The following is a 27,500-nucleotide window of genomic DNA, read 5'->3' on the forward strand; positions in this document are numbered from 1 at the left end:
GGCACGTTAGATTGATTTTAATGTGTTTTACGTTTCGACTTCTCAAGAATATTTCGTTTTTTTATTCTCCCCGTGGCAATTTCCAAGAGCCACGTGGTCCAAAGGTTTGGTGACATCCACCTCTTTCGAGACACAGGACATTAGAAAATTCAGACGTGGAATGCCATTGTTATTCATTCGTAACCCGACGCTAGGGACAGGTTTTCCTCTCTCTCCGTATATTACCAATATTTCTGTTTTCGTGCAAAGTATATTTGCTGATCAGAATTCGATTGAGCCATTGATTGAGCCACCTGTGCTGAAGCAGGGATATCCCTAATACTTCCCCTGTGGGTGGCCCTTGAGGACTGGAGTTGGCCACCCTTGCAGCTTCAGCACAGGGGGCCCAATCAGTGGCTCAGTCAATGACGAGCCAACTCCAGTCCTCAAGGGCCACCAACAGGTCTGGCGTTCAGGATATCCCCGCTTCAGCACAGGTGGTTCCATCAGTGGCTCAGTCTCCACTGATGGAGCCACCTAAGCTGAAGCAGGGATATCCTGAATGCCTGACCTGTTGGGCAGGGTCTCGGGGACTGGAGTTGAGCACCCCAGCGTTAACCCTTCGCAGCGAAAGGGTTAAGCCTCCTCGCCTGTTTAGGGACAGCGAGGCCCTGTAGGTATTCATGCTTAGTGGCGATAAAAGAAGATATCACTGTGTATGGCCTTGTTAAACCCCCGGCAGCCAGTGTGACAGAACATGGCCACCTGCCGGGGAGCTGTCACTACAGACTGACAGCGGGCGAGGTTTAATAGAAAGATGGATGGAATCAAAACAACAACAAAAAAAAGGCCCCCGGAAACCCCCATCTCTGCAGCGTTTGAATGGGAATGTTCTGTGTCCTCGTCGCCTTGCAGTTTGGGATTCCCCGCGGGGTGAGGGAGGGTGTGCAGCGTTCAACATACAAGCGCTTGTTTTTTTTTTGACATTTGCGGTGGGTGTACATTTTTGCCGCGACGGAAATACTTTAGCTGATGCCGTGTTCATAAGTGTGCGTAAATACACGCAAACATGTACACACACACGCATGTCATATATACTTTGTTATCGTCTATTTGTAAAGCGCCAACGTATGCCGTTGCGTGGTACAGCAGGAGGGATATAAATTACATAAACAGAATGACAAATAAGTGCAAACGGATATAAAAGGTACCTGTCCGTGTCTATATATATATATATATATCTGTCTGTGTCTATATATATATATATCTGTCTGTGTCTATATATATATATCTGTCTGTGTGTATATATATATATCTGTCTGTGTGTATATATATATATATATATATATATATATATATCAACATACAGTATATGATGAATATGTGTGTATATGCATATGTATATGTATATATATATTATATATAGACACACATACTGTCCATGCACACACACTGTATTATGAAGTAATAGGGTGTATAATGTGTATATATAATGATGTCTATATATAGTTATGTGCATATAATGTGTCTGTGTGTATATATATATATCTGTCTGTGTGTATATATATATATATCTGTCTGTGTGTATATATATATATCTGTCTGTGTCTATATATATATATCTGTCTGTGTGTATATATATATATATATATATATATATATATATATATATATATATATATATATATATATATCTGTCTGTGTATATATATATATATCTGTCTGTGTCTATATATATATATATATATATATCTGTCTGTGTGTATATATATATATATATATATATATATATATATATATATATATATATATCTGTCTGTGTCTATATATATATATCTGTCTGTGTGTATATATATATATCTGTCTGTGTGTATATATATATATATCTGTCTGTGTGTATATATATATATATATATATATATATATCTGTCTGTGTCTATATATATATATATCTGTCTGTGTGTATATATATATATATATATATCTGTCTGTGTCTATATATATATATATATATATATATCTGTCTGTGTCTATATATATATATATATCTATATATATATATATCTATCTGTCTGTGTCTATATATATATATATATCTGTCTGTGTGTATATATATATATATCTGTCTGTGTGTATATATATATATATCTGTCTGTGTATATATATATATATATATATATCTGTCTATCTGTGTCTGTCTATTTATCTATATCTACATACTGTATATATATGCTGGGTGCACACAAACATTGAACTATAAACCAAGGAAAAAAACAAAATATATACTTAACAGTAATCAAGGTACACGCAGATAGACAGGGAACATCAGCCAGTCCAGTAGATACACAGCAAAAAAAAAGGGAGGCCCGCACACTCAGTTGTAAAATGGTAAATTTAATGTAATAAATCATCAAGCAATCAACATGCTCCAGAGCAACGTACGTTTCGGACCAACAAGGTCCTTTCTGAGAGCTTGAGAAAAGACCTTGTTGGTACAAAACGTACGTTGCTCTGGAGCATGTTGATTGCTTGATGATTTATTACATTAAAATTACCATTTTACAACTGAGTGTGCGGTCCTCCCTTTTTTTGCTATATATATATATATATATATATATATATATATATATATATATATATAAAGAAATGAGAAATAAGCCCCCGATCCTAGTGTGATATCCGAGTGTAAAGGTTTAATAATTTGGACTGTAACAATTAAAAACTCACAATATAGCCATGAGATAAAAGCGTGGTATGAGCGAACTCATGGCTATATTGTGAGTTTTTAATTGTTACAGTCCAAATGATTAAACCTTTACACTCGGATATCACACAAGGATCGGGCGCTTTTTTCCCTTTTCTTTTTTCTGTTTAGGTCACACAATGGGAGGTTGTTGAACCCAGGAAAAAGGCTGCCAGCATCCAAAAGGATTTTCAATAAGGTTTACCCAGCATTGGGTTACAGTGTCACTAAGATTAATTATATGGGCCGTGGACTTTTAATTTCTCACTTTATAATTTGTCATTATTAATATTGTTATATTTGTATACGTTTTTAGTCATATGTTTTAGTCATATATTCACTTATATAGCCATTAGTATTTAGTTCCACTCATCACCACAGAATCACACAGATACATTATTATTTCATTAATTTGGTATAATTTGGTCATCTGTGTTTTTTGTTAATTCATCACCACATATTGAAGTTCACAGTTGGGCTGAATTAACACTGTGCGACACTCCAAAGGCGCTGTCTTTGACATTATGTATGTAGAGGTATCAGTACCGTGTTAGCCGAGCTTTAATAATCAAGAACGATTAGACAATACCGTTCTGTGGCTAACGAAATGCTTTTATTTGTGCGAGCTCGCGAGATACACTGATCTCTTCTACCGGCGATGTTACAATGAATGAAGCAAGCAAGGGTTTAACTTAAAAACAGTGTCTATTGGAATGTATCTGTGACCATCTATCTACCTACCTATCTACCTACCTACCTACCTCCCTCTCTATCTATCTATCTATCTATCTATCTATTCATCTACGATAATTGAGCGCGTGATGTATATATATATATATATGAATATTTTTATTTGCTATATATATAAAGCCGTTTTAAAATATGTGTTTCAATATATATACACATACATATTTTTTAAATACATAAATATTTTAACACAGATAAATATCTATATCTATATCTATCTATATGTGTGTGTGTGTGTTACATATATACCATAAATGTTTGAATAATAGACCGGGCTACGATTTATAATTTCTGTGCTTGTACCCGGATCCAATTCGAGCACAGGCTACTACCGTATTTAACCCCGGTGTTTAATCGATCATTTACGGTATTTATATATATTTATATTTGTAGGTAACTCTGTGTATACACAATCCTGTATGTGCCTCTACCTATATTATTTACTCGCCAAGATGGTATAATATTATATTACATCGTACTGTTCATATCGCACTTTTAACCAGGCTGTATTTTGAACTGTTTCCCAATTAGGGTAAAAACATTCCATCTGTAGCCTCCGACCCATATCAATCCCCCCTATCAGCGTTGGAGCGATTAGAAAGGGAGCTGTATAAATAATCTGTATGTAATCTTACGTACTAGCCGGGTTTCAGATTGCCGAGTCATAATAAAGAAAGCTATGACACGGTCTGTGTATTAAGGAAAGTTTGGGCGACTGCAGAGAGGCAGAAACAAAAGAGGGTTGTGTCATATGCACGTTTAGCCAGATCAACCAGACGACGCAGAGCCCTTGTTTATTAATGCACTATATTCCAGAGGTCGTCCTGGATATGCCGCCTTTCTCTCCTGCAGCTACACGGAATCAGACACTTGAAGGTTCAGTCCCAGTTCGGGCCAAATTGAACCAGCGATACTTTTACCAGGCTGGCTCCTGAAGCAGAAGTCTGTTTTTTAAACCCGCTCCAACACATATCACAGCCGGTTATTTCAATGTAGTCCAGGGGTGGACAACTCCAGTCTTCAAGGTCAGGTTTTCAGGATATCCCTGCTTCAGCACAGGTGGCTCAATCAGTTGCTCAGTCGAAGACCGAGCCACTGATTGAGCCACCTGTGCTGAAGCAGGGATATCCCCAATACCTGGCCCCTTGGAGGCCCTTGAGGACTGGCGTTGGCCAGTCAATTACTGAGTCACTGATTGAGCCATCCCTGATGCAGTCCCAAGTGGGAGTGCATCTCTAGCACACGTGCCCATGATTAAGCTTCAGATTGTCAGCTCCTCAGGGCAGGAAGGATAAAAGCTGCGTCATTGGCTGGCTCCGACCGCTGTATAAAAAAAAAGACATTTACAATAGGTGGCTTTAAATCGTTTTAACCTAATCAGTGCCAGAGCGGTCTTGCAACTGATTGCAATGCAGTGTTGAAAGGGAGTCAGAAATGGTGGGTTCTCGACCCGCGTTTTCAGTTCTGGATGGCACTCTGTTAAAATCCAATCAGGCGATGAAAACAAGTAGGTTATCTGTAGGTTGTATGATCTTCCATTAAGAAAACAGTTGTCTGTAAATATCATCGTCTGTCTGGTGTTAAAGCCGCTGACAGGAATTCATAGAAAGAGTTTCCTATATAAAAAAAAAAACACCACAACATTTATTTTAACCCGTTAAGAGCTGAATTTGCCCGCAAGACATATATTTAAAGTCTCCGCCAGTACCGAGTGTTAAAATTAATTACCAAGTTGGCAGCCGCTCAGAGACGCAAAGTGACCTAATGACAGGGACGTGTTTAATGGGTTAAAGGGTCTGTCCCACGTAGGAGTAAAGTGACCCAATGACAGGGACGTGTGTAATGGGTTAAAGGGTCAGTCCCATGTAGGAGCAAAGTGACCTAATGACAGGGACGTGGTTAATGGATTAAATATATGTGTAAACACCAATAAAAAAAACTTTTAACATCTCCATAGTGTTTTTACGATACGTTTTTACGATATTTACCTAACATGTTGTGAACTGTTGTATATACAAGGGAGTTGTTCACCCAAACTGTTATTCTTTAGCGGTTCAAGTGAGTGACGCTACTAGCATTCGCCAAAGGGATAAATGGGCAGAGCGACAGTTAGCAGACAAGGTCAGAATGACACCGAACCCAAAAGAAAATAGCAAGGCATCAAGCAACTAAATTAAACGTTTCCGTTAGGGAAGTCAATGGCACTAATACATGTCGGACAGAGCCGTTAAATAAACGCCTTCCAGTGTCGCTTCCGGGTAGGGAAGGGTTAACATTCCTTTTTTTCTTTACTTCTCATGTCCCATTTATTTGTATGTAAATTGCTCAGAGCGGAGAACATGTAACTCTATATCTGCACGCACACGCATCACACGCGTCACACGCATCATCTCAGCGTTGGCTGCAGGAGGCGCCTGGAATATTACACATACGGGATTGTGTTCTCATTGTAACCATTTTCGTCGGCAATAGCACCTCGGCTTTTATCAACCTGTCGTCCAGGAGTTTTATTTTTTAGTGCACTGGTTAAAATGTGTCGTGAATTGCTGACCGATGCTCAACTGGTCAATCGCTTCGCTGCCAGAGGGGTTAGCAACATCGTCAGTACCACTGAACCTAGGTGGGACTGACCCTTTAACCCATTAAATACGTCCCTGTCATTAGGTCACTTTGCTCCTACGTGGGACTGACCCTTTAACCCATTAAACACGTCCCTGTCATTAGGTCACTTTGCTCCTACGTGGGACTGACCCTTTAACCCATTGAACACGTCACTGTCATTAGTTCACTTTGCTCCTATATGGGACCGACCCTTTAACCCATTAACCACGTCACTGTCATTAGGTCACTTTGCTCCTACGTGGGACTGACCCTTTAACCGACAGAACACGTCCCTGTGATGACCGTACACTTTCCACCTTCCATAGTTCCGTATTCGCTGTTCAACACGGAGAGAACCCGGATAACGCGCAGTTTACGATACAGCATCTTTTTATTCTCTTCAATTGCATTGTCATTCCCGATCAGCCATAGGACTTAAAGCCCTTTAACCCTGGGAACAAGGACACCCTTCCTGCTGTCGGCTTAACATGTTTTCACTCGAACCTTAGTGCTGTAACTGGGCCGTTAATAATCTGAATTTAGATAAGAAAATGTGGGTTCTAAAACATTTCATGGCTTTACTGGTTAACTGAGCGTTATATTGAAAAATGCCTTTGTTTTCAGAATATTGGGTACTTTTGATATAGTCCGAAACTGGCTGTTTTCGGTTGAAACATCCCATCTGAAGTCTGTTGGGCTGGGGAAGCCAACTCCAGTTCTCTTCGACTGAGCCACTGATTGAGCCACTCGTGCTGAAGCAGTGATATCCTGAAAACCTGACCTGTTGGTGGCCGTTGAGGACTGGAGTTGCCCACTTCTGCAGTAGGGATTTTCAACCCAAATGTAGAGTGGCCATACGTCCCGGTTTAGCCGGGACCGTCCCGAATTTTCATTCATATTCCCGGTGTGACGACAATTCTCGTATACCGGTATTACCTCTCTGGGCGTGTATGTGTATACCGGTATTACCTCTCTGGGCGTGTATGTGTATAGCGGTATTACCTCTCTGGGCGTGTATGTATATCGGTATTACCTCTCTGGGCGTGTATGTGTATACCGGTATTACTGCTCTGGGCGTGTATGTGTATACCGGTATTACCTCTCTGGACGTGTATGTGTATACCGGTATTACCTCTCTGGACGTGTATGTGTATACCAGTATTACCTCTCTGGGCGTGTATGTGTATACCTGTATTACCTCTCACGACATGTATGTGTATACCGGTATTACCTCTCTGGGTGTGTATGTATATACCGGTATTACCTCTCTGGGTGTGTATTTGTATACCGGTATTACTTCTCTGGACATTTATGTGTATACCGGTGTTACCTCTCTAGACATGTATGTACATACCGGTTTTACTTCTCTGGACATATATGTGTATGCCGGTATTTCCTCTCTGTGCGTGTATGTGTATACCACCTCTCTGGGCGTGTATTTGTATACTGGTATTACTTCTCTGGACATGTATGTGTACACCGGTATTACCTCTCTGGGCGTGTATGTGTATACCGGTATTACCTCTCTGGGCGTGTATGTGTATACCGGTATTACCTCTCTGGATATGTATGTATATACCTGTGTTACCTCTCTGGACATGTATGTGTATACCGGTATTACCTCTCTGGACATGTATGTGTATACCGGTGTTACCTCTCTGGGCGTGTATGTGTATACCGGTATTACATCTCTGGGTGTGTATGTGTATACCGGTATTACCTCTCTGGATATGTATGTGTATACCGGTATTACCTCTCTGGGCGTGTATGCGTATACCGGTATTACCTCTCTGTGGGTGTATGTGTATACTGGTATTACCTCTCTGAGCGTGTATGTGTATACCGGTATTACCTCTCTGGGCGTGTATGTGTATACCGGTGTTACCTCTCTGGGCGTGTATGTGTATACCGGTATTACCTCTCTGGGAGTGTATGTGTATACCGGTATTACCTCTCTGTCGTGTATGTGTATACCGGTATTACCTCTCCGGGCGTGTATGTGTATACCGGTATTACCTCTCCGGGCGTGTATGTGTATACCGGTATTACCTCTCCGGGCGTGTATGTGTATACCGGTATTACCTCTCTGGGCGTGTATGTGTATACCGGTATTACCTTTCTGGGTGTGTATGTGTATATACCGGTGTTACCTCTCTGGGCGTGTATGTGTATACCGGTATTACCTCTCTGGGTGTGTATGTGTATACCGGTATTACCTCTCTGGGTGTGTATGTGTATATACCGGTATTACCTCTCTGGGCGTGTATGTGTATACCGCTATTACCTCTCTGGGCGTGTACGTGTATACCGGTATTACCTCACTGAGTGTGTACGTGTATACCGGTATTACCTCTCTGGGTGTGTACGTGTATACCGGTATTACCTCTCTGGGCGTGTATGTGTATACCGGTATTACCTCTCTGGGCGTGTATGTGTATAGCGTTATTACCTCTCTGGGCGTGTATGTATATACCGGTATTACCTCTCTGGGCGTGTATGTGTATACCGGTATTACCTCTCTGGGCGTGTATGTGTATACCGGTATTACCTCTCTGGGTTTGTATGTGTATACCGGTATTACCTCTCTGGGCGTGTATGTGTATACCGGTATTACCTCTCTGGCCGTGTATGTGTATACCGGTATTACCTCTCTGGCCGTGTATGTGTATACCGGTATTACCTCTCTGTGCGTGTATGTGTATACTGGTATTACCTCTCTGGGCGTGTATGTGTATATCGGTATTACCTCTCTGGGCCTGTATCTGTATACCGGTATTACCTCTCTGGGCGTGTATGTGTATACCGGTATTACCTCACTGAGTGTGTACGTGTATACCGGTATTACCTCTCTGGGTGTGTACGTGTATACTGGTATTACCTCTCTGGGCGTGTATGTGTATACCGGTATTACCTCTCTGGGCGTGTATGTGTATAGCGGTATTACCTCTCTGGGCGTGTATGTATATCGGTATTACCTCTCTGGGCGTGTATGTGTATACCGGTATTACCTCTCTGGGCGTGTATGTGTATACCGATATTACCTCTCTGGGCGTGTCTGTGTATATCGTTATTACCTCTCTGGGCGTGTATGTGTATACCGGTATTACCTCTCTGGGCGTGTATGTGTATAGCGGTATTACCTCTCTGGGCGTGTATGTATATCGGTATTACCTCTCTGGGCGTGTATGTGTATACCGGTATTACCTCTCTGGGCGTGTATGTGTATAGCGGTATTACCTCTCTGGGCGTGTATGTGTATACCGGTATTACCTCTCTGGGCGTGTATGTATATACCGGTATTACCTCTCTGGGCGTGTATGTGTATACCAGTATTACCTCTCTGGGCGTGTATGTGTATACCGGTATTACCTCTCTAGGCGTGTATGTGTATACCGGTATTACCTCTCTGGTTGTGTATGTGTATACCGGTATTACCTCTCTGGGCGTGTATGTGTATACCGGTATTACCTCTCTGGGCGTGTATGTGTATACTGGTATTACCTCTCTGAGCGTGTATGTGTAAACCGGTATTACCTCTCTGGGCGTGTATGTGTATACCGGTATTACCTCTCTGGGCGTGTATGTGGATACCGGTATTACCTCTCTGGGCGTGTATGTGTATACCGGTATTACCTCTCTGGGCGTGTATGTGTATACCGGTATTACCTCTCTGGACGTGTATGTGTATACCGGTATTACCTCTCTGGGCGTGTATGTATATACCGGTATTACCTCTCTGGGCGTGTATGTGTATACCGGTATTACCTCTCTGGGCGTGTATGTGTATACCGATATTACCTCTCTGGGCGTGTATGTGTATATCGTTATTACCTCTCTGGGCGTGTATGTGCATACCGGTATTACCTCTCTGGGCGTGTATGTGTATAACGGTATTACATCTCTGGGCGTGTATGTGTATACCGGTATTACCTCTCTGGGCGTGTATGTATATACCGGTATTACCTCTCTGGGCGTGTATGTGTATACCGGTATTACCTCTCTGGGCGTGTATGTGTATACCGGTATTACCTCTCTGGGCGTGTAAGTGTATACCGGTATTAATTCTCTGGGCGTGTATGTGTATACCGGAATTAACCTCTCTGGATTGGTCCTGACCTGCTTGGGGGGCTGTGGGATTTCCCCGAGCAGGGTGAGAGCAGGGCTGTTTTGCGAGGGGGCTGGGAGCTTCCTCCATCCGGGTTGACTGCTGCTGGATTATGCAGCCAATCAGTAGAAGGTGTCAGTAGCCTGGGGGCGGGGCCAAGGAGAAAAAAGAAACAGCATGGAGCAGAGAGAGGTGAGAGTAGTGTGTGTGTGTGTGTGTGTGTGTGTGTGTGTGTGTGTGTGTGTGTGTGTGTGTGTGTGTGTGTGTGTGTGTGTGTGTGTGTGTGTGTGTGTGTGTGTGTGTGTGTGTGTGTGTGTGTGTGTGTGGCTCGAGCACGTCGCACCTTCAACCATTGTGTCCAGTATTTTTTTACAACCCTAGATATCCTTTGTTTTATAAATCATATTGAATGTGTCCCACTTTGTACTTTGGAAAGACTGGTCACCCCACCCAAAGGGCCTTCTCTGCATATTGAGAATTTATCACAAAAATACAAGTAAGGCCCAAAATGTGCATATGTAGCACTTTGTTTAGTGGGACAGCAGCTGTCAGATAGCACAGAGCTATTTCTATCACATTAAGCCTTAGGCCCTTGTACTTGCCTAAATACCACAGGTAGTACTTAAAAAATGTTCTTCTATATCAGCGTTTGTCCAAAAAGGTGTGAGAAGTCTCGCCCGGAACTGCTTCTCACTAACCTTGCGGGGCTCCCTGTGTGCTGAGTGCGCGAAAGGTTTTTTTCGGCGTGGAAATCTCATTTTAAGTTGTGCTTGCCCCTGCGCTCACCTGAAATGCTGAGTACACCTTTGGTGCTATAAAATTAAAGATATACATACATAAATACATACCTGAAATGTCTCCGTCTGCGCCCTCAGAGTCAGGAGTTAGTTTGTTCATTTTTGGCGCAGAAATGGCGGCGCTGGGCGTACAGATGTTAATGGGATGTATGGAAAAAAGGATGTTTTTGTGCGTCCAAAAATGGAGAAACGGCGTCCAAATCGGCCGCCAAGTTAACCCTGGTGTGAATCCTAAAACGTCTGTTTTTAGCGCTGGCGCAGAATGAAGTCGCTCTGTATCTCCCCAAACATGTGTCTGACGAAGCGCAGAGGTTAAATTATATAGGTAACAAACTAATAATGTATATAATGTATATTTACTGACATTAGATACAAATAAAATATACCCATTATTCTGTTTTAAGTCACATTGTATCAATCAACACTACACCACGTGTCAAAAATCATTTCATACGCGTCACACGTACACGTCACGTAACGACCGTCGCACTGCGAACATTTACTGAAAGTTATTGATTATTTGAAATGTCACACCGAGCTGAATCGCGTTCCCGCGAGCTTCAGGGAATCTTTGACTCGAGCACACAATATGGCCGCCGGGGTCAGCCTCAGTCCGGCAGCCTATAGAAAGCCGCCACACCATTGGGAGATCACATACAGTTTCCTGTTGGGAGCCATGTTGAATGAGCTACAGAAAAGAGCAGGTAACTTCGGGGTCCCCGAACGTTGGACCCCAGCGATTCACCCCCAGGGTACCTCAGGGTTTATAGATATATATTTTTTAATTGTATATATTTTTCTTACATTAGCGGTGTTGCTGCTTTTATTCTTAAACCTTCCTACCGCCTCCGCAGGGAAGCCTTGTCATGTATCTACTAACTCTTTACAAGCCTCCCAAATGTGTTAATCTCCAGCTCCCTAGTATTCATTCTTGGTCTACATCTCCTTTTTCCCCTCTAATTTTCTGTATTTACCTCCCTGTAATGATGACGCATTGATAATCCTATAATTATACTTACTATTAATAATTGTCTCGTTACTCCTACTGGTTTTCTTTGTAGTTGTTACAGTTATACAATATTTTCTTCTTCCCGTGTGGTGTCGTAAGAGAAACACAAATCAAAGTGACAGCTTCCGCCTTGACGTGAAGCAAGAATGTCCTCTTATGTAAATCTGACAGACGTACGAGACGGGTTACCTGAGGGCCGTCCCGCTGCCGCTGATCTCTCCGGCACGGAGGTTATCGCCGCCTCAGACCTGGCGCAGAGAGAGAAGGAAACAGCGGCAGTTACAGACGCAAACCGTGCTACATCCTATTATAATACTGTGCAGAGCAGCCAATCCCCTAACTGCTCCTATAACTCCTCCCCCAACTGCTCCTATAACTCCTCCCCTAACTGATCCTATAACTGATTCCTCTAACTCCTCCCCTAACTGATCCTATAACTCCTCCCCAGCTGATCCCTATAACTCCTCCCCTAACTGATCCTATAACTCCTCCCCTAACTGATCCTATAACTCCTCCCCTAACTGCTCCTATAACCTCTCCCTATAACTCCTGCCCAAACTGATCCCTATAACCGATTCCTCTAACTCCTCCTCTAACTGCTCCTATAACTGTTCTCTATAACTTCTCCCCTAACTGATCCTGTAACCGCTACCTATAACTCCTCCCCTAACTGCTCCTATAACCGCTCTCTATAACTCCTCCCCTAACTGCTCCTATAACCTCTCACTATAACTCCTCCCCATACTGCTCCTTTAACCGCACCGTATAACTCCTCCCCTAACTGATCCCTATAAATCCTCCCCTAACTGATCCTATAAACGCTCCCTTTAACTCCTCCCCTAACTGATCCTATAACCGCTCCCTATAACTCCTCCCCTAACTGCTCCTATAACTGCTCTCTATAACTCCTCCCCTTACTGATCCTGTAACCGCTCCCTATAACTCCTCCCATTACTGCTCCTATAACCGCTCTCTATAACTCCTCCCCTAACTGCTCCTATAACCTCTCACTATAACTCCTCCCCTAACTGTTCCTTTAACCGCACAGTATAACTCCTCCCCTAACTGATCCTATAACCGCTCCCTATCACTCCTCCCCTAACTGCTCCTATAACCTCTTCCTATAACTCCTCCCCTAACTGCTCCTATAACCTATCCCAATAACTCCTCCCCTAACTGCTCCTATAACTCCTCCCCTAACTTCTCCTATAACCTCTCCCTTTAAATCTTTATTATGCAGAAACTGATATCTCTGGAGTTTTGCAGCGAGTAATAACACTTTCATTCTGCTTTTTCATCTTTGAATAAGCTTTGCTGGAACATCATAAAAGCATTTTATAGAGCCTATAATTAGTATTTATATGAGGCATTAATTAGTTTAATATTTTATAGATACTCTTGCTTCAGCACCTAGAATTATCTCCTGCAAGCCTGATTCATTTACTGCCAGCTGTATATGTTAAACGCTTCACTGCTCTGATCGTCACAATCCCCCCACAATCCCTCCACTATCTCCCCCGCCATCCAGGTCCCAAGATAATGACTGCTTTGCTCTCAAGGGAGATAAAAATGGCCGCCAATTCTCGTGGGTCAGTAGGAAGCTGCGACGTCAGCGGGTAGGGGAGGGGATAATGTTGCCATTTCCTATTGGACGACCCCTCCCCCGTTTTGAGATATGTACCGAAATGAATCACGATTTGGCCAAAATTATTCATGCGGACGACTGGCCAACTCCAATCCTCAAGGGCCCCCAACAGGTCAGGTTTTACGGATATCCCTGCTTCAGCCCAGGTGGCTCAAGCAGTGGCTCAGTCAAAGCCACTGATTGAGCCACGTGGGCTGAAGCAGGGATATCCGTAAAACCTGACCTGTTGGCCACCCCTGCGTTACAGCAAATCTGCTTGAAATGATGAACTATATATATAGTATAGTCATACTATACTATATATACTATATATATGGCACAATGACGGAGGTTGGTTGTGTGGGACACTGCTATGGTGCCTATGGATGGGTATAAGTGATTCACAACACGTGGTTCATTAAGTATTTCCAAGGGGTTCGCCTGCAAAAATATATAATGGCGGCTCCCAGGCAGTATAGGGGACCCTGAGCCAGTATGGGGTCTGCGCACTCAGTAAGGCCCCAAACTGCACCTTAGCGTGAGGGGTAGAACAGTCTCTTACAGCAGGAGATTCCCACGATGCTTTGCACACACAGCAGCAAGGCATTGTGGGGCATGACTTTGGAAACTCCCGCAGTGAGTGAAAGCTATAACCCCCCATGCTGCCTGCACACACAGAGGGGCAGATTGGGGCCTTATTAAGCGTTAGGGTGGCCAGGTGTCCGGTATTTGGTTACTCTGTCCGGTAAAATATACAGGACATGGGAGAGAGCAGGGCTGCTGCTAGGGGGCTGGGCAGCTTCTGATTGGCTGAATTACACAGCAACAACCAATAAGGAAGTGGCAGGAGCCTGGGGGGTGGGACCAAAGAGCGGAGGAAAAGCATGCAGCAGACAGGTGTGTGTGTGTGTGTGTGTGTGTGTGTGTGTGTGTGTGTGTGTGTGTGTGTGTGTGTGTGTCACAGTGTGTGAGTGTGCGAGTGTGTGTGTATGTCTCAGTGTGTGTGTGTATGTCTCAGTGTGTGTTTGTGTGTATGTCTCAGTGTGTGTATGTCTCAGTGTGTGTGTGTATGTCTCAGTGTGAGTGTGTGTATGTCAATGTGTGTGTGTATGTCTCAGTGTGTGTGTATGTCTCAGTGTGTGAGTGTGTGTATGTCACTGTGTGTGTGTGTGTATGTCACTGTGTGTGTATGTCTCCGTGTGTGAGTGTGTGTATGTCACTGTGTGTGTGTATGTCACTTGTGTGTATGTCTCAGTGTGTGTGTGAGTGTGTATATGTCTGTGTGTGTGTGTGTGTGTGTGTGTATATGTCTGAGTGTGTGTGTGTGTGGTGACAGACAGTACATATAGTACTGGCAACTTTGTTTAATTGCTCACTCACCCTCACTTTTCTTTTACTATACTAACAGTTTTCCCATTTTCAAGATCTATTAAAAATAACCAGCATTGTAAATTCTCAGAAAGGCTCCATAACTCAGCCCTCATCCCAGCAGCATTGCAGTCTCTGCAGCACCCGTACTTACTGATCTCAGCCCTCATCCCAGCAGCATTGCAATCTCTGCAGCACTCTTACTTACTGATCTCAGCTCTCATCACAGCAGCATTGCAATCTCTGCAGCACTCTTACTTACTGATCTCAGCCCTCATCCCAGCAGCATTGCAATCTCTGCAGCACCCTTACTCACAGATCTCAGCCCTCATCCCAGCAGCATTGCAGTCTCTGCAGCACTCGTACTTACTGATCTCAGCCCTCATCACAGCAGCATTGCAATCTCTGCAGCACTCTTACTTACTGATCTCAGCCCTCATCCCAGCAGCATTGCAATCTCTGCAGCACTCGTACTTACTGATCTCAGCTCTCATCACAGCAGCATTGCAATCTCTGCAGCACTCTTACTTACTGATCTCAGCCCTCATCCCAGCAGCATTGCAATCTCTGCAGCACCCTTACTCACAGATCTCAGCCCTCATCCCAGCAGCATTTCAATCTCTGCAGCACTCGTACTTACTGATCTCAGCCCTCATCACAGCAGCATTGCAATCTCTGCAGCGCTCGTACTTACAGATCTCAGCTCTCATCCCAGCAGCATTGCAATCTCTGCAGCACTCGTACTTACTGATCTCAGCTCTCATCCCAGCAGCATTGCAATCTCTGCAGCACTCGTACTTACTGATCTCAGCCCTCATCACAGCAGCATTGCAATCTCTGCAGCGCTCGTACTTACAGATCTCAGCTCTCATCCCAGCAGCATTGCAATCTCTGCAGCACTCGTACTTACTGATCTCAGCTCTCATCACAGCAGCATTTCAATCTCTGCAGCACCCTTACTTACAGATCTCAGCCCTCATCCCAGCAGCATTGCAATCTCTGCAGCACTCGTACTTACTGATCTCAGCCCTCATCACAGCAGCATTGCAATCTCTGCAGCACTCGTACTTACTGATCTCAGCCCTCATCACAGCAGCATTGCAATCTCTGCAGCACTCGTACTTACTGATCTCAGCCCTCATCACAGCAGCATTGCAATCTCTGCAGCACTCGTACTTACTGATCTCAGCCCTCATCCCAGCAGCATTGCAATCTCTGCAGCACTCGTACTTACTGATCTCAGCCCTCATCACAGCAGCATTGCAATCTCTGCAGCACCCTTACTTACTGATCTCAGCCCTCATCACAGCAGCATTGCAATCTCTGCAGCACTCGTACTTGCTGATCATCCCCAAGAAGGCAGAGCAGGTTACTTATCCAATGGCATGATTCAATATGCAATTTAAAGCTGGATTCTGAAGTCTAAATTTGAAAGCTACGGGGATGGGGGGTGTGAGAGGATGAAGGGAGGGGGGGATGAGAGAGGATCAAGGGGGGGTGAGAGTACAGGGGGGGGGAGAGAGAGAGAGGATGAGGAGGGGCGCAACAATGTAGGAATTTGTGGGAGGAGCAGTAAGATCAGTATTGCTCGCCATGCACAGTGTGACTGCAGGTCAGTTATATATAAATGATCTGACCATTACGTCATTTGTTCTAAATTTCACTCCAAGCGCGCACCAATTTGCACCAATTTGCACTATTTCATATTCTATTTCCTAAAACAATCCTCGGAAGGGCGCTCCCTCCCAAGACTCCTCCCCAGATTTTTTACGAAATAGAATATAAATTGGTGCAAATTGGTGAATACTTGGAGTGAAATTTAGAACAAATGACATAAACAGTCAGGTCATTTATAAATAACATTCTTCCCCACCAACGATTCTCGCGCGTCGCACCTTTCACCATTGTGTCCAGTATTTTTGGACAAGCCACCTGGCAACCCTATTAAGCGTGTGTTCCTCCCACGCGCTCAGGGCCCTATATACTGCCTGGGATCGGTCACACAGTTTTGTTTGTAATAGTCTGAGGAGTCGGCAATAAGATTTTCATCAGGGGTTCGAGGGACAAATAGTTTCTATCAAGGGGTGCACAGCGTAGGGCTGCCGGGTGTCTAGTATTGAACCGGACTGTCCTGTATTTGAACACTGTCCAGTAAAAAATTAGAGGTAATACTGGACATGTATGTGTATACCGGTATTACATCTCTGCACATGTATGTGCCCCTTATTACCTCTCTGGACATAGTGACCTGAGCGGCTTGGGGGGCAGCGGAATTTCTCTGAGCAGGGAAAGAGAAGGGCTGCTGCTAGGGGCTGGGCAGCTTCCTCCATCCTGATTGGCTGCTGCTGGGTAATGCAGCCAATCAGAAGGGGGTGTCAGGAGCCTGGGTGTGGGGCCAAGGAGAGGACGAAACAGCATGGAGCGGTGAGAGGTGTGTGTATATATCTCGAGCATGTCGCACCTTTCACCATTGTGTCCAGTATTTTTGGAGAAGGCCCCTGGCAACCCTATACACGGGGCAGAAAGGTTTGGGAACCGCTGGCCTAGGGCATTAGGGGATGGACTTAAAGAAAGGGTTAATATAACTTAGTCTTGGCGCATCGTTTGATTTTCCGCTTGCGTTGGCATGAAATGGAAGGAATGCATTTCCTGCGTCTGACGCAAATGTTTCCACCTCTTCAACCCGGCGGGTTTTTCTTTAACGCGAACGCACGACAGAAAAGTGACGCAGACTTTGATAAATCTCGTTACAAGCTGCGTGTCATGTAAATCCTCCCCCCCCCCCCATCCGAGTCTCCACAAATGGTCTGCTGACCCCCCCCCGGGGGGGCAGAGGCCTCGAGACAGCGAGACGCCAGGCGAAATTTCACTCCAATTTTGACCCACACACCATGTTTGTAGGTACCCGCTGCTTGTTATAATTGGCAGAGCGTCCGCGTTCGTTACTCGTGCGTAAATACTGCGAGTTTAAAAAACAGCGGCTGCAGATTTCAATCACTCGGCATAAAACAATGTTTGTGGTATATTTGGGTATATAGCAGCTTTGCTCCCTGCTGAATGTACATTGATGTATTATTATTAGTGTTATAGCTGCAGCATATGTCCACGGTTTGGAGTGGGGCTGCATGTTTTAAAAATATATGGCAGGGGTCTCAAATTTAGTCCGCGAGGGCCACCAAGAGGCCAGCTTTTATGGATATCCCTGCTTCAGCACTGGTGGCTCAGTCTTACTGAGCCACTGATTGAGCCACTTGTGCCGAAGCTTTGCTATCCATAAAACCTGGCCTGTTGGTGGTCCTTGAGGGCTGAGTTTGAGACCCTTGATATAGGGTATTACTTCTTAAGCGTAGCAGCACTTAATAGACATTGCGCACCCATTATTAACACACTGTCATTTCTGCCTTGTTAATGTACAAGAACAATACCGTATTAACGATAGTAACTTTAGCCCCTGCTAATGCTGTGGAAGGAAAGGGCAAAACATTACTAAATGGTGCTCAGCCCTAAAGGGTGAATCGCTTGCAAGAGCAGTGGGGAAGCTAGCCGGAGGGGGAGAGGGGGAGAGAGACACAGAGAAGGAGAGAGAGACACAGAGAGAGAGAGAGATGGAATGGAGAGTGAGAGAGATGGATGGAGAGAATGAAGGAGAGGGGGGGAGAGAGTGAGATGGAGAGAGAGAGAGCTGTAAGGAGGGAAAGAGAGCTGGAAGGAGGGGGAGAGAGAGAGATAGAGGAGAGAATGAAGGATAGCGGGAGAGAGAGTGAGATGGAGGGAGAGAGGTAGGAGAGAATGAGGGAGAGAGGGTGGGAGAGAATGAGAGATGGAATGAGGGAGAGAGAGAGATGTAGGAGAGAATGAGAGAGAGGGGGGATAGAGGGAGAGAGAGAATGAGGGAGGGAGAGAGATGGAAGGAGGGGGGGAAAGAGTGAGAGATGACGGGAAGGAGAGAAAAAGAGTGGGACAGAGAGAGAGAGAGACTTACTGTATCTATACAAAGTGTAGAGAGATACATGTGAAATAATAAGCTCATGTAAACCCGCAAAGTATTTGGAAATGATTAAAATGAGCCTATTTCCCCATTATCTCGGGTGTGTTTACAGGAATCTCCCTGAATCCGTATCTATTTACTTCTGGTCCCTGCGTCATTCTAACGTATATCTGTAAGCATTGTCCTTCCTCTTTATATCTTTTGCGGCATATATTGTGTAAACCGAGCAACAAAATGTCAAAGAATAGTGCAGGTTTCCCAATTCCTCTGTATATAATGAGATTACAAACAGTCTTATCCCAATAGAGATTAGGCATCCATTACCCACAACACAGCTGGCTACTACGGAGACATTCAAAGCTGAAAAAAACGTATTAAAAACCCCTTTACTTGTTTGATTTTGGTGTCAACGCCTTAAATATAAACCCAATAAACACGCCTCTGCCATCAGCTCGGCTCGGTCCTCGGAGGGACCGACCCTTTAACACGCTTCCTACATCAAAGGCCCGCGTGTTTATACGGGAAAATGACCAGCGTTGCCACACAGATCCCCACAGTGAACCCAATATCCGCTCTCGCCAGGCCCGTGCGCGAATAAGAGAAGCGGACAATTTATCATTTTTCAAAAAAAAAATTTTTTGAGGCCCCCCCCCCCCTATTTAAAAAGAAGAAAAGTATTTTGAAAAGCTTTCACACAGGAAGCCCCGAGGAAAATAAACCCAGCCATTTTAATCAGCGGCTTCTCGTAGATCCGCATTCATGTCTCCAACGGCCTGAGTCATTCGACGCCAGGAAAAACAGCGTTTTCCTCCCCACTGACTATAAGATCTGTTGTTTTTTGGGGGGGTGGATAAGGACCATACTTGATTATTTGTTAATAAAAATTAAAAAAAAGCTTCCCCCTGACCTGGAGTCCGGGGAAAAGAGTTCTATCTCCTTTCACACCAACCTTGCAACGCCCGGTGTTAAAATATTCTAGGAAGGTGTAAATGACAGACGCGTGAAGGGTTGTATATTTGCTCTGAGCGTGGCAGCGGCGTGGATTAACTGTTTGGGAGGACCGCGCGGTCTCATCAATAGGAGCCTTCTTACACGGTAACGTAGGCTGGGCGGCCTTCGTGTGGGCACAGGCCAAGGCGAACAAATATTATTTCTCATTCAATTCCGTTCCTGTTTTCCCCCCCCCTCGCAAGGTTGGTGTAAAGGAGCAATAGTGTGTGTGTGTGTGTGTGTGTGTGTGTGTGTGTGTGTGTGTGTGTGTGTGTTTAAATAAATCAGTTTTGTAGTACCATATTAGATAATACGTACTACTTTTTTTTTTTTTTTTGAAATTCAACTCTTAATGCCATTTTACATTCATTTTAAAGGAGCAATCCAAGCGATATTCTTTGTGTGTTTTTAAATAAATTAGTTCTGTAATATTAGATAATAGGTACTGCATTTCCCCCCCCCCGTTTTTTAAATTCAGCTTCTAAAGCTGCGGTCCGAGCTACTTTTTAAAAATAAAAATAAATTCCCTTTAATATGTGCATCAATACAACCCACACGTTACATAAGTAATTAGATAAGTTGCCGATCGATCCGTTCTCCTGTGATCGATCGGCGAAGATTTAGCTTGAGGGTTCACTAAATGACTGCAGAGGAATATTGACTCAGTATCTGTAACTTTGTAAATGGTTGCTATTGAAACAAAAGGCTTGTTACATTATAATACATTAAAAATGTAATTCAGAGGTGTTTAAAACAAAAAATGCCACAAGTATTTTTTTACAGAACTGATTTATTTATTTTTAGAAAACCCACACATGTAGGATATTGCTTTGTCTGCAGCTTTAGCGGGCTTTATCCCACCTCCCCAGCAGTGCAAGATCTTTGTAACACTTCCTGTTTGGAATAACTTGTTGCCAATATTCCCAGCAGTTTGGGCTGCAGACTGTAACAATAGATAACGTTACCGTAGTAATATAAGGATACATTGTAGCTGCTGAGTTACACTGACTGAAAGATTGATATGAAACTGAAAGGCGGCCATTTAGTGAACCCCGGGAAGCCCGATCTTTGCTAATCGATCACGGGAGAACTAATCGATCGACAGCTTATTCGTTTTCAATAAATGTAATCACAGGCTGCATATACTAAAACAAATATATATTTATTTATTTATTTTTAAGCTGCTCGGACTGTCACTTTTAAAAAAATGAGCTTCTGTAAAAAATATAATTAGGCTACTAAAGGTTTTTAGGACTAATTATAGGATTTCTGCCAACCCCCAAATGCTAAGGAAAATGTATCAAAGAAACCTGGTCATTAGCGGAAGTTATTTCTCGATGTTTTGCTCGCAAATTATTCATGGCGGCCTGTGGTGTGCCGCCAAAAATGATGTCTTCTCACCGCAGCTGAAGTTTTTCTGCCGCAGAAAGTTCCCCGTTGTTTTTCTCGGTATTTTGGGGGATTTACGTCTTTTCTCTGATTGCGAACACGACTCGCCTGTAAGCACAGGGAGGCGTGTATAGTAATGCATTACCGTGACGCAATGATTTCACGCGGCAGTCCCTCCCAGGACGTAGTGAACTAAGGGCGGGGGCATGTTTATTGGGTTAATGCAGCAATACTACACCCCCCCCTTTCTTTTCTTCTTATTTGTACAGGCAGTCCTCGTTTTACAACGAATGGCTTATCCAACGCTATGCAATGCATACCTATGTTCATTTTTACAACGCCAAAACGGCTTATCCAACGCTCTTACGACGCTTTGCAAAGTTGTTTGTGAATATAATATATATATATATTATACTATATTATACTATATAATATATTATATTTGTATATTATATTATATATTATGTTATATTATATATATATAATACAGTATATGCACTATATAATTTATGTGTGTGCTGCGTATCTTATCGTCTGCGTAAAATATTTTGTGTATTTTAGCATTAAAAATGCCTTCAGGAACGGAACCTTTCATTTAAACAGTGTTTCTATGGGAAAACGTGTTTCGCTTTACAACATTTCGCTATCCAACGCCATTATGAGTAACGCATTGTGTCGGATAACCGAGGACTTCCTGTATATGTAAAGCGTGTGACAATGTATAATTCTACATTCTTACCTGAGCCGGCAATCGTGTGGTTCTCCTGTTATAGAGCTGTCATTATCCTGATTGTGTGACTAACATAATGGCTGCTTCAGTCTGCGTAACTCAGCAGCTACAATGTATCCTTACATTACTAAGGTAACATTATCCATTGTTACAGTTTGCAGCTCAAACTGCTGGGAATATTGGCAACAGATTATCACCAACAGGAAAGTGTTGCAAAGATCTTGCGCTGCTGGGGAAGTGGCTAAAGCCTGCTATAGAAATGAAAGGATGCTCAGTATATTAAAACTTATAAAAAATGGTATTAAGAGTTGAATAATACTACAAGATATGCAGTACGTATCTAATTCTACAGGACTGATTTATTTAGAAAAACCCATATAAGATTTCACATGTTTTTTCTGCTTTATGGCGCTAATTGACATTGAATTTTGTTTCGTTGGACAGGTATAAACGGTTGATGCGCTAAGATCAGATATAAAAAAAAAAATTGTGCGTCAAAATGTCAGTGCCAAAAAGTAATACAAACATTTATAAAATGACGCGATGCGACCGTCATTACGTGACTTATACGTGTGACGCGGAGATCGCCGTATGAAAGGAGTTTTGGCGCGTGGCTGAGTCCCCGATTGATACAATGTAAATGAAAACAGATGAATGTGTGTATTTTATTTATAACCAGTGCCAGTAAATATAAGTTATTAGAGTAATATTATGTATAGCAGCCGTACTGTGCGAATATTACATTGTTACCTGTATAATGACACCGCCGCGCTGCGTCAGACGCGTTTTTGGGGTGATACAGAGCGACTTCATTCTGCGCTAACGCTGCAAACAGACTTTGTGGAATTTACGCCAGGTTGAACCTGGCGCTCAGAAAGGTTATTTTTTTAGTACATACCGTTAACAGCTCTACACCAAGCGCAATTAAAAAAAAGAAAAAGAAAGAGTTGTTTGCCACGCTTAGCCCATTTCCTGCTAAAGAAAAGCTGTGGATGGTTTTTACCATCTTTATCCAACATCTTTGATGATCAGACTCTTTGTAAGCTGTTGTACACGCGGCTAAATTATTGACCCAGACTTTTTCCCTTCTCCCTTTTATTGCTCTGCTCCCACTGATTATGCTGGCAAAAGAGATCAAAAACGGGGACAAGGCGTCCTTACCGGAAAACGTTCGGCTGACACAGGACACAGAGAAAATAACGTTTATTTTTCTAAGTCGTTTAAACCACAATAATGTTTGGTTGTTGCTGTGACGGGACGGGCCTTTTAAAATGGAGTCCACCCCCCCCCCCCCCCGGAAGAAATGCCAGCGCCGCTCTGTGCCCCGCGCCTGAGAAGTGATCCCAGGGACACGTGCTCATCGGACCATTAAATGCAGTTTGCAATAAAGTTGGTTAAAGATTTCGGAGACTTAAGGCTTGCGTCTTCCGCTTCCCAAGCCAAGCCCTACAACCCCCTTTATTTGGGGAGAATTCCCCCAGGGGGGGGACGGACGGGACGGACAGGGTTTATATGGACTAATGAACAGAGGGATAAAAGCAATCGTGTGAGCAGTTAAATGTAACTTTTCTATTCGTGGAAAGGATTTCCCTGTTTTGATCTGCTAATAAGATTATGGCATTTACACAAGTGTCTTGTAGAAATGTGACTGACAGCCTGCTGCACATTTATCTGGGGTGTGTGAGTGACACTAAACCTTGGAGCCCATTGTCCCGTAGAGATAGCTAGCGGAAACATATCGTCCTTAATCCCTTCATTCATGTCAAGCGGAGAAAAGAACTGCCCTGCGAGTGCTACCTTACAGGGTCCGCTCCGTCCCTCAGCTTGGGATCGGCGCTGAACGAAGTCACTCAGTGTGTTGTCATTCGCAGCAAGAGCTGGGGTTATTACAGAGTCAATAACACACACACATAACTATATATGTGTGCTCGAAAGCTCGCACAAATAAAAGCATTTAGTTAGCAATAGAACAGTATTGAGTACTTGTTTTTTTTATTTTTATATATATATATATATAAAATTATATGCAATTATGTCTTAGTGTTACTCCCATCCAGACCCTATAACTTCCAATAACGTCACAGTAATTATGTCTTAGTGTTACTCCCATCCAGACCCTATAACTTCCAATAACGTCACGGTAATTATGTCTTAGTGTTACTCCCATCCAGACCCTATAACTTCCAATAACGTGACGGTAATTATGTCTTAGTGTTACTCCCATCCAGACCCTATAACTTCCAATAACGTGACGGTAATTATGTCTTAGTGTTACTCCCATCCAGACCCTATAACTTCCTGTAACGTGACGGTAAGAATGTCTTAGTGTTACTCCCATCCAGACCCTATAACTTCCAATAACGTGACGGTAATTATGTCTTAGTGTTACTCCCATCCAGACTCTATAACTCCCAATAACGTGACGGTAATTATGTCTTAGTGTTACTCCCATCCAGGCCCTACAACTTCCAATAACGTGACGGTAATTATGTCTTAGTGTTACTCCCATCCAGACCCTATAACTCCCAATAACGTGACGGTAATTATGCCTTAGTGTTACTCCCATCCAGACCCTATAACTTCCAATAACGTGACGGTAATTATGTCTTAGTGTTACTCCCATCCAGGCCCTATAACTTCCAATAACGTGACGGTAATTATGTCTTAGTGTTACTCCCATCCAGACCCTACAACTTCCAATAACGTGACGGTAATTATGTCTTAGTGTTACTCCCATCCAGACCCTATAACTTCCAATAACGTGACGGTAATTATGTCTTAGTGTTACTCCCATCCAGACCCTATAACTTCCAATAACGTGACGGTAATTATGTCTTAGTGTTACTCCCATCCAGACCCTATAACTTCCAATAACGTGACGGTAATTATGTCTTAGTGTTACTCTCATCCAGACCCTATAACTTCCAATAACGTGACGGTAATTATATCTTAGTGTTACTCTCATCCAGACCCTATAACTTCCAATAACGTGACAGTAATTATATCTTAGTGTTACTCCCATCCAGACCCTATAACTTCCAATAACGTGACGGTAATTATGTCTCAGTGTTACTCCCATCCAGACCCTATAACTTCCAGTAACGTGACAGTAATTATGTCTTAGTGTTACTCCCATCCAGTCCCTATAACTTCCAATAACGTGACAGTAATAATGTCTCAGTGTTACTCTCATCCAGACCCTATAACGTGACGTTATTATGCCTTAGTGTTACTTTCATCCAGACTCGGAAATAGAGGTTTAACTCAGTTTGAGAAAGGGAGGAGAGGGAAATAATGCTGTTATATACATTATACCTCCTTGTGGGGTTACCCCCATCCATACCCTGTAAGTGCCCTATATCAGTGTCTGGGTGTAAGTAAAGCAACGTTTAGGTCTGACCTAAGTAACGACACGTCCCCTCGTTACCCATAACGGACAGTGGATATGTGATCTTATGATAACACCTCATTTGCATATAATTTACATGTCATTACCACTAACGCCCGTTCTAGTTTGCACTAGTTACGGGAGGAAACCTGTCTTGAAGAGACGTTACTGTCCTTTGAAGATTCACCGTTAGTGTTAGTGTGACGGTAAGTGACATAACGGAGGTCTGCAGATCTGGGCCTTAGTATCGGTTTAATGGAACAGGTTCAGTCCCGCTTCAGCGACTAATATTCCTTTCTGTTTGTCCCTCCGGTAACCTACAGCCTCTACCCCCCAGAGAATTCTATATACCAGTGGGACAACCTGGGAGTAGGTTAGTCTTAAGCAGTGATTCCCAGCTGAGGGTATCTGAGGTGTCTCCAAGGGGTTCACCCAAAGTAATCTGTAATGGCAGCTCCCAGGCAGAGTAGCGGGCAACCGAGCCCGTGTGGGGGCTGCACACTCAGTGATGCCTCAAACTGCACCTTAGCGTGGGGGGATATCGATATCAATTACAGCAGGAGATTCCCACAATGCTTTGCAACCACAGCTGCAAGGCAATGTGGGGCGTGACTTTGGAAGCTCCCACAGTGAGTGACAGCTCTAGCCTCCCATGCTGCCTGCACACACTGAGGGGCAGTTTGGGGGGATTGTTAAGCGCGTGTTCCCCCCACAAGCGCAGGACATTATCCTACCTGGGATCGGTCACACCGTTTGTCAGTCATAGTCTGAGTCAGCAATAACATTTATTCATTAGGAGTTCACGGAATAAATATGTTCTATCTGGGGGGGCACTGGGTAAAAAGGTTTGGGGACCCCTGGTCTAAAAGATCAGCTGAACGGAAGCAAATTGCATAACAAGTACGAGTCGAGCTATGTCTAGAAGAGCAAACGCATACTGTATATAGCACCTCGGCAAGGGAACCCCGATGGGTTACGGACAGCGTCCAGTGTCCAGCAAGCCCCCCTGCCCTAACCTCTGTAGGGGTTAATAGGTCCGTCTCATTGCCGTGCCAGTCGCGTAGCGCTGAGAACCCGATGTTTCCGGTGCTCGGTGGAAATGTGAGGTTATGGCAAATATTATTTTCATCTGCTTAAAAACTGAAATCAAAGGCAGACGGGGGTTTAAATAAGTCAGCAGTCAGGGGAGCAGAACGTTCAACGGGTCTTACACGAGATTTCTCGTTTCCCTTAACGCTTTGCTTGCCCTGCGGCTTGACGTTAAGGGAATCTTGTAGGGCCCGCAGCTCTGGTGGTGTTCCCTCACTGGCTGGGTGGGTCACAGTTTGGATAGCGAAATCGCCTATAGATAGTTTAAGTTGGTTGTGCAGTCCCTCCAACGCCAAAGTCAGCCAATGGCAGTGACATGGTTAAAGGGTCAGTCCCTCCTAGGGGCAAAGTGTACTAATGGCAGTGACATGGTTAAAGGGTCAGTCCCTCCTAGGGGCAAAGTGTACTAATGGCAGTGACATGGTTAAAGGGTCAGTCCCTCCTAGGGGCAAAGTGTACTAATGGCAGTGACATGGTTAAGGGGTCAGTCCCTCCTAGGGGCAAAGTGTACTAATGGCAGTGACATGGTTAAAGGGTCAGTCCCTCCTAGGAACAAAGTGTACTAATGGCAGTGACATGGTTAAGGGGTCAGTCCCTCCAACGCCAAAGTCAGCCAATGGCAGTGACATGGTTAAAGGGTCAGTCCCTCCTAGGAACAAAGTGTACTAATGGCAGTGACATGGTTAAGGGGTCAGTCCCTTCTAGGGGCAAAGTGTACACTGGCAGTGACAGGGTTAAGGGGTCAGTCCCTCCTAGGGGCAAAGTGTACTAATGGCAGTGACATGGTTAAGGGGTCAGTCCCTCCTAGGGGCAAAGTGTACTAATGGCAGTGACATGGTTAAGGGATCAGTCCCTCCTAGGGGCAAAGTGTACTAATGGCAGTGACATGGTTAAGGGGTCATTCCCTCCTAGGGGCAAAGTGTACTAATGGCAGTGACATGGTTAAGGGGCCA

General features: G+C 43.8%; 1 protein-coding gene and 1 long non-coding RNA gene across 5 annotated transcripts in view; one reads left to right on the forward strand and one right to left on the reverse strand.

The window, feature by feature from the left end:
- LMX1B (LIM homeobox transcription factor 1 beta) overlaps window positions 1-27,500 on the forward strand; it is a 156,064-nt gene that overhangs the window by 10,041 nt on the left and 118,523 nt on the right. The window lies entirely within an intron of this gene.
- LOC142472349 (uncharacterized) overlaps window positions 3,326-27,500 on the reverse strand; it is a 61,585-nt gene continuing 37,410 nt past the window's right edge. Inside the window, exons 1-3 of one of the 2 annotated variants that reach the window (XR_012789662.1) lie at window positions 11,992-13,082; window positions 10,187-10,318; window positions 3,326-5,085 (exon numbers count right to left, since the gene is read on the reverse strand). This is a non-coding gene — a long non-coding RNA (uncharacterized LOC142472349). Of the gene's footprint in view, window positions 5,086-10,186; window positions 10,319-11,991; window positions 13,083-27,500 lie in introns of those variants that run through there. The other variant, XR_012789661.1, reaches the window with a different exon arrangement.

The sequence above is a fragment of the Ascaphus truei genome, chromosome 21 (assembly GCF_040206685.1).
Source record: "Ascaphus truei isolate aAscTru1 chromosome 21, aAscTru1.hap1, whole genome shotgun sequence".
Taxonomy (NCBI): Eukaryota; Metazoa; Chordata; class Amphibia; order Anura; family Ascaphidae; genus Ascaphus; species Ascaphus truei.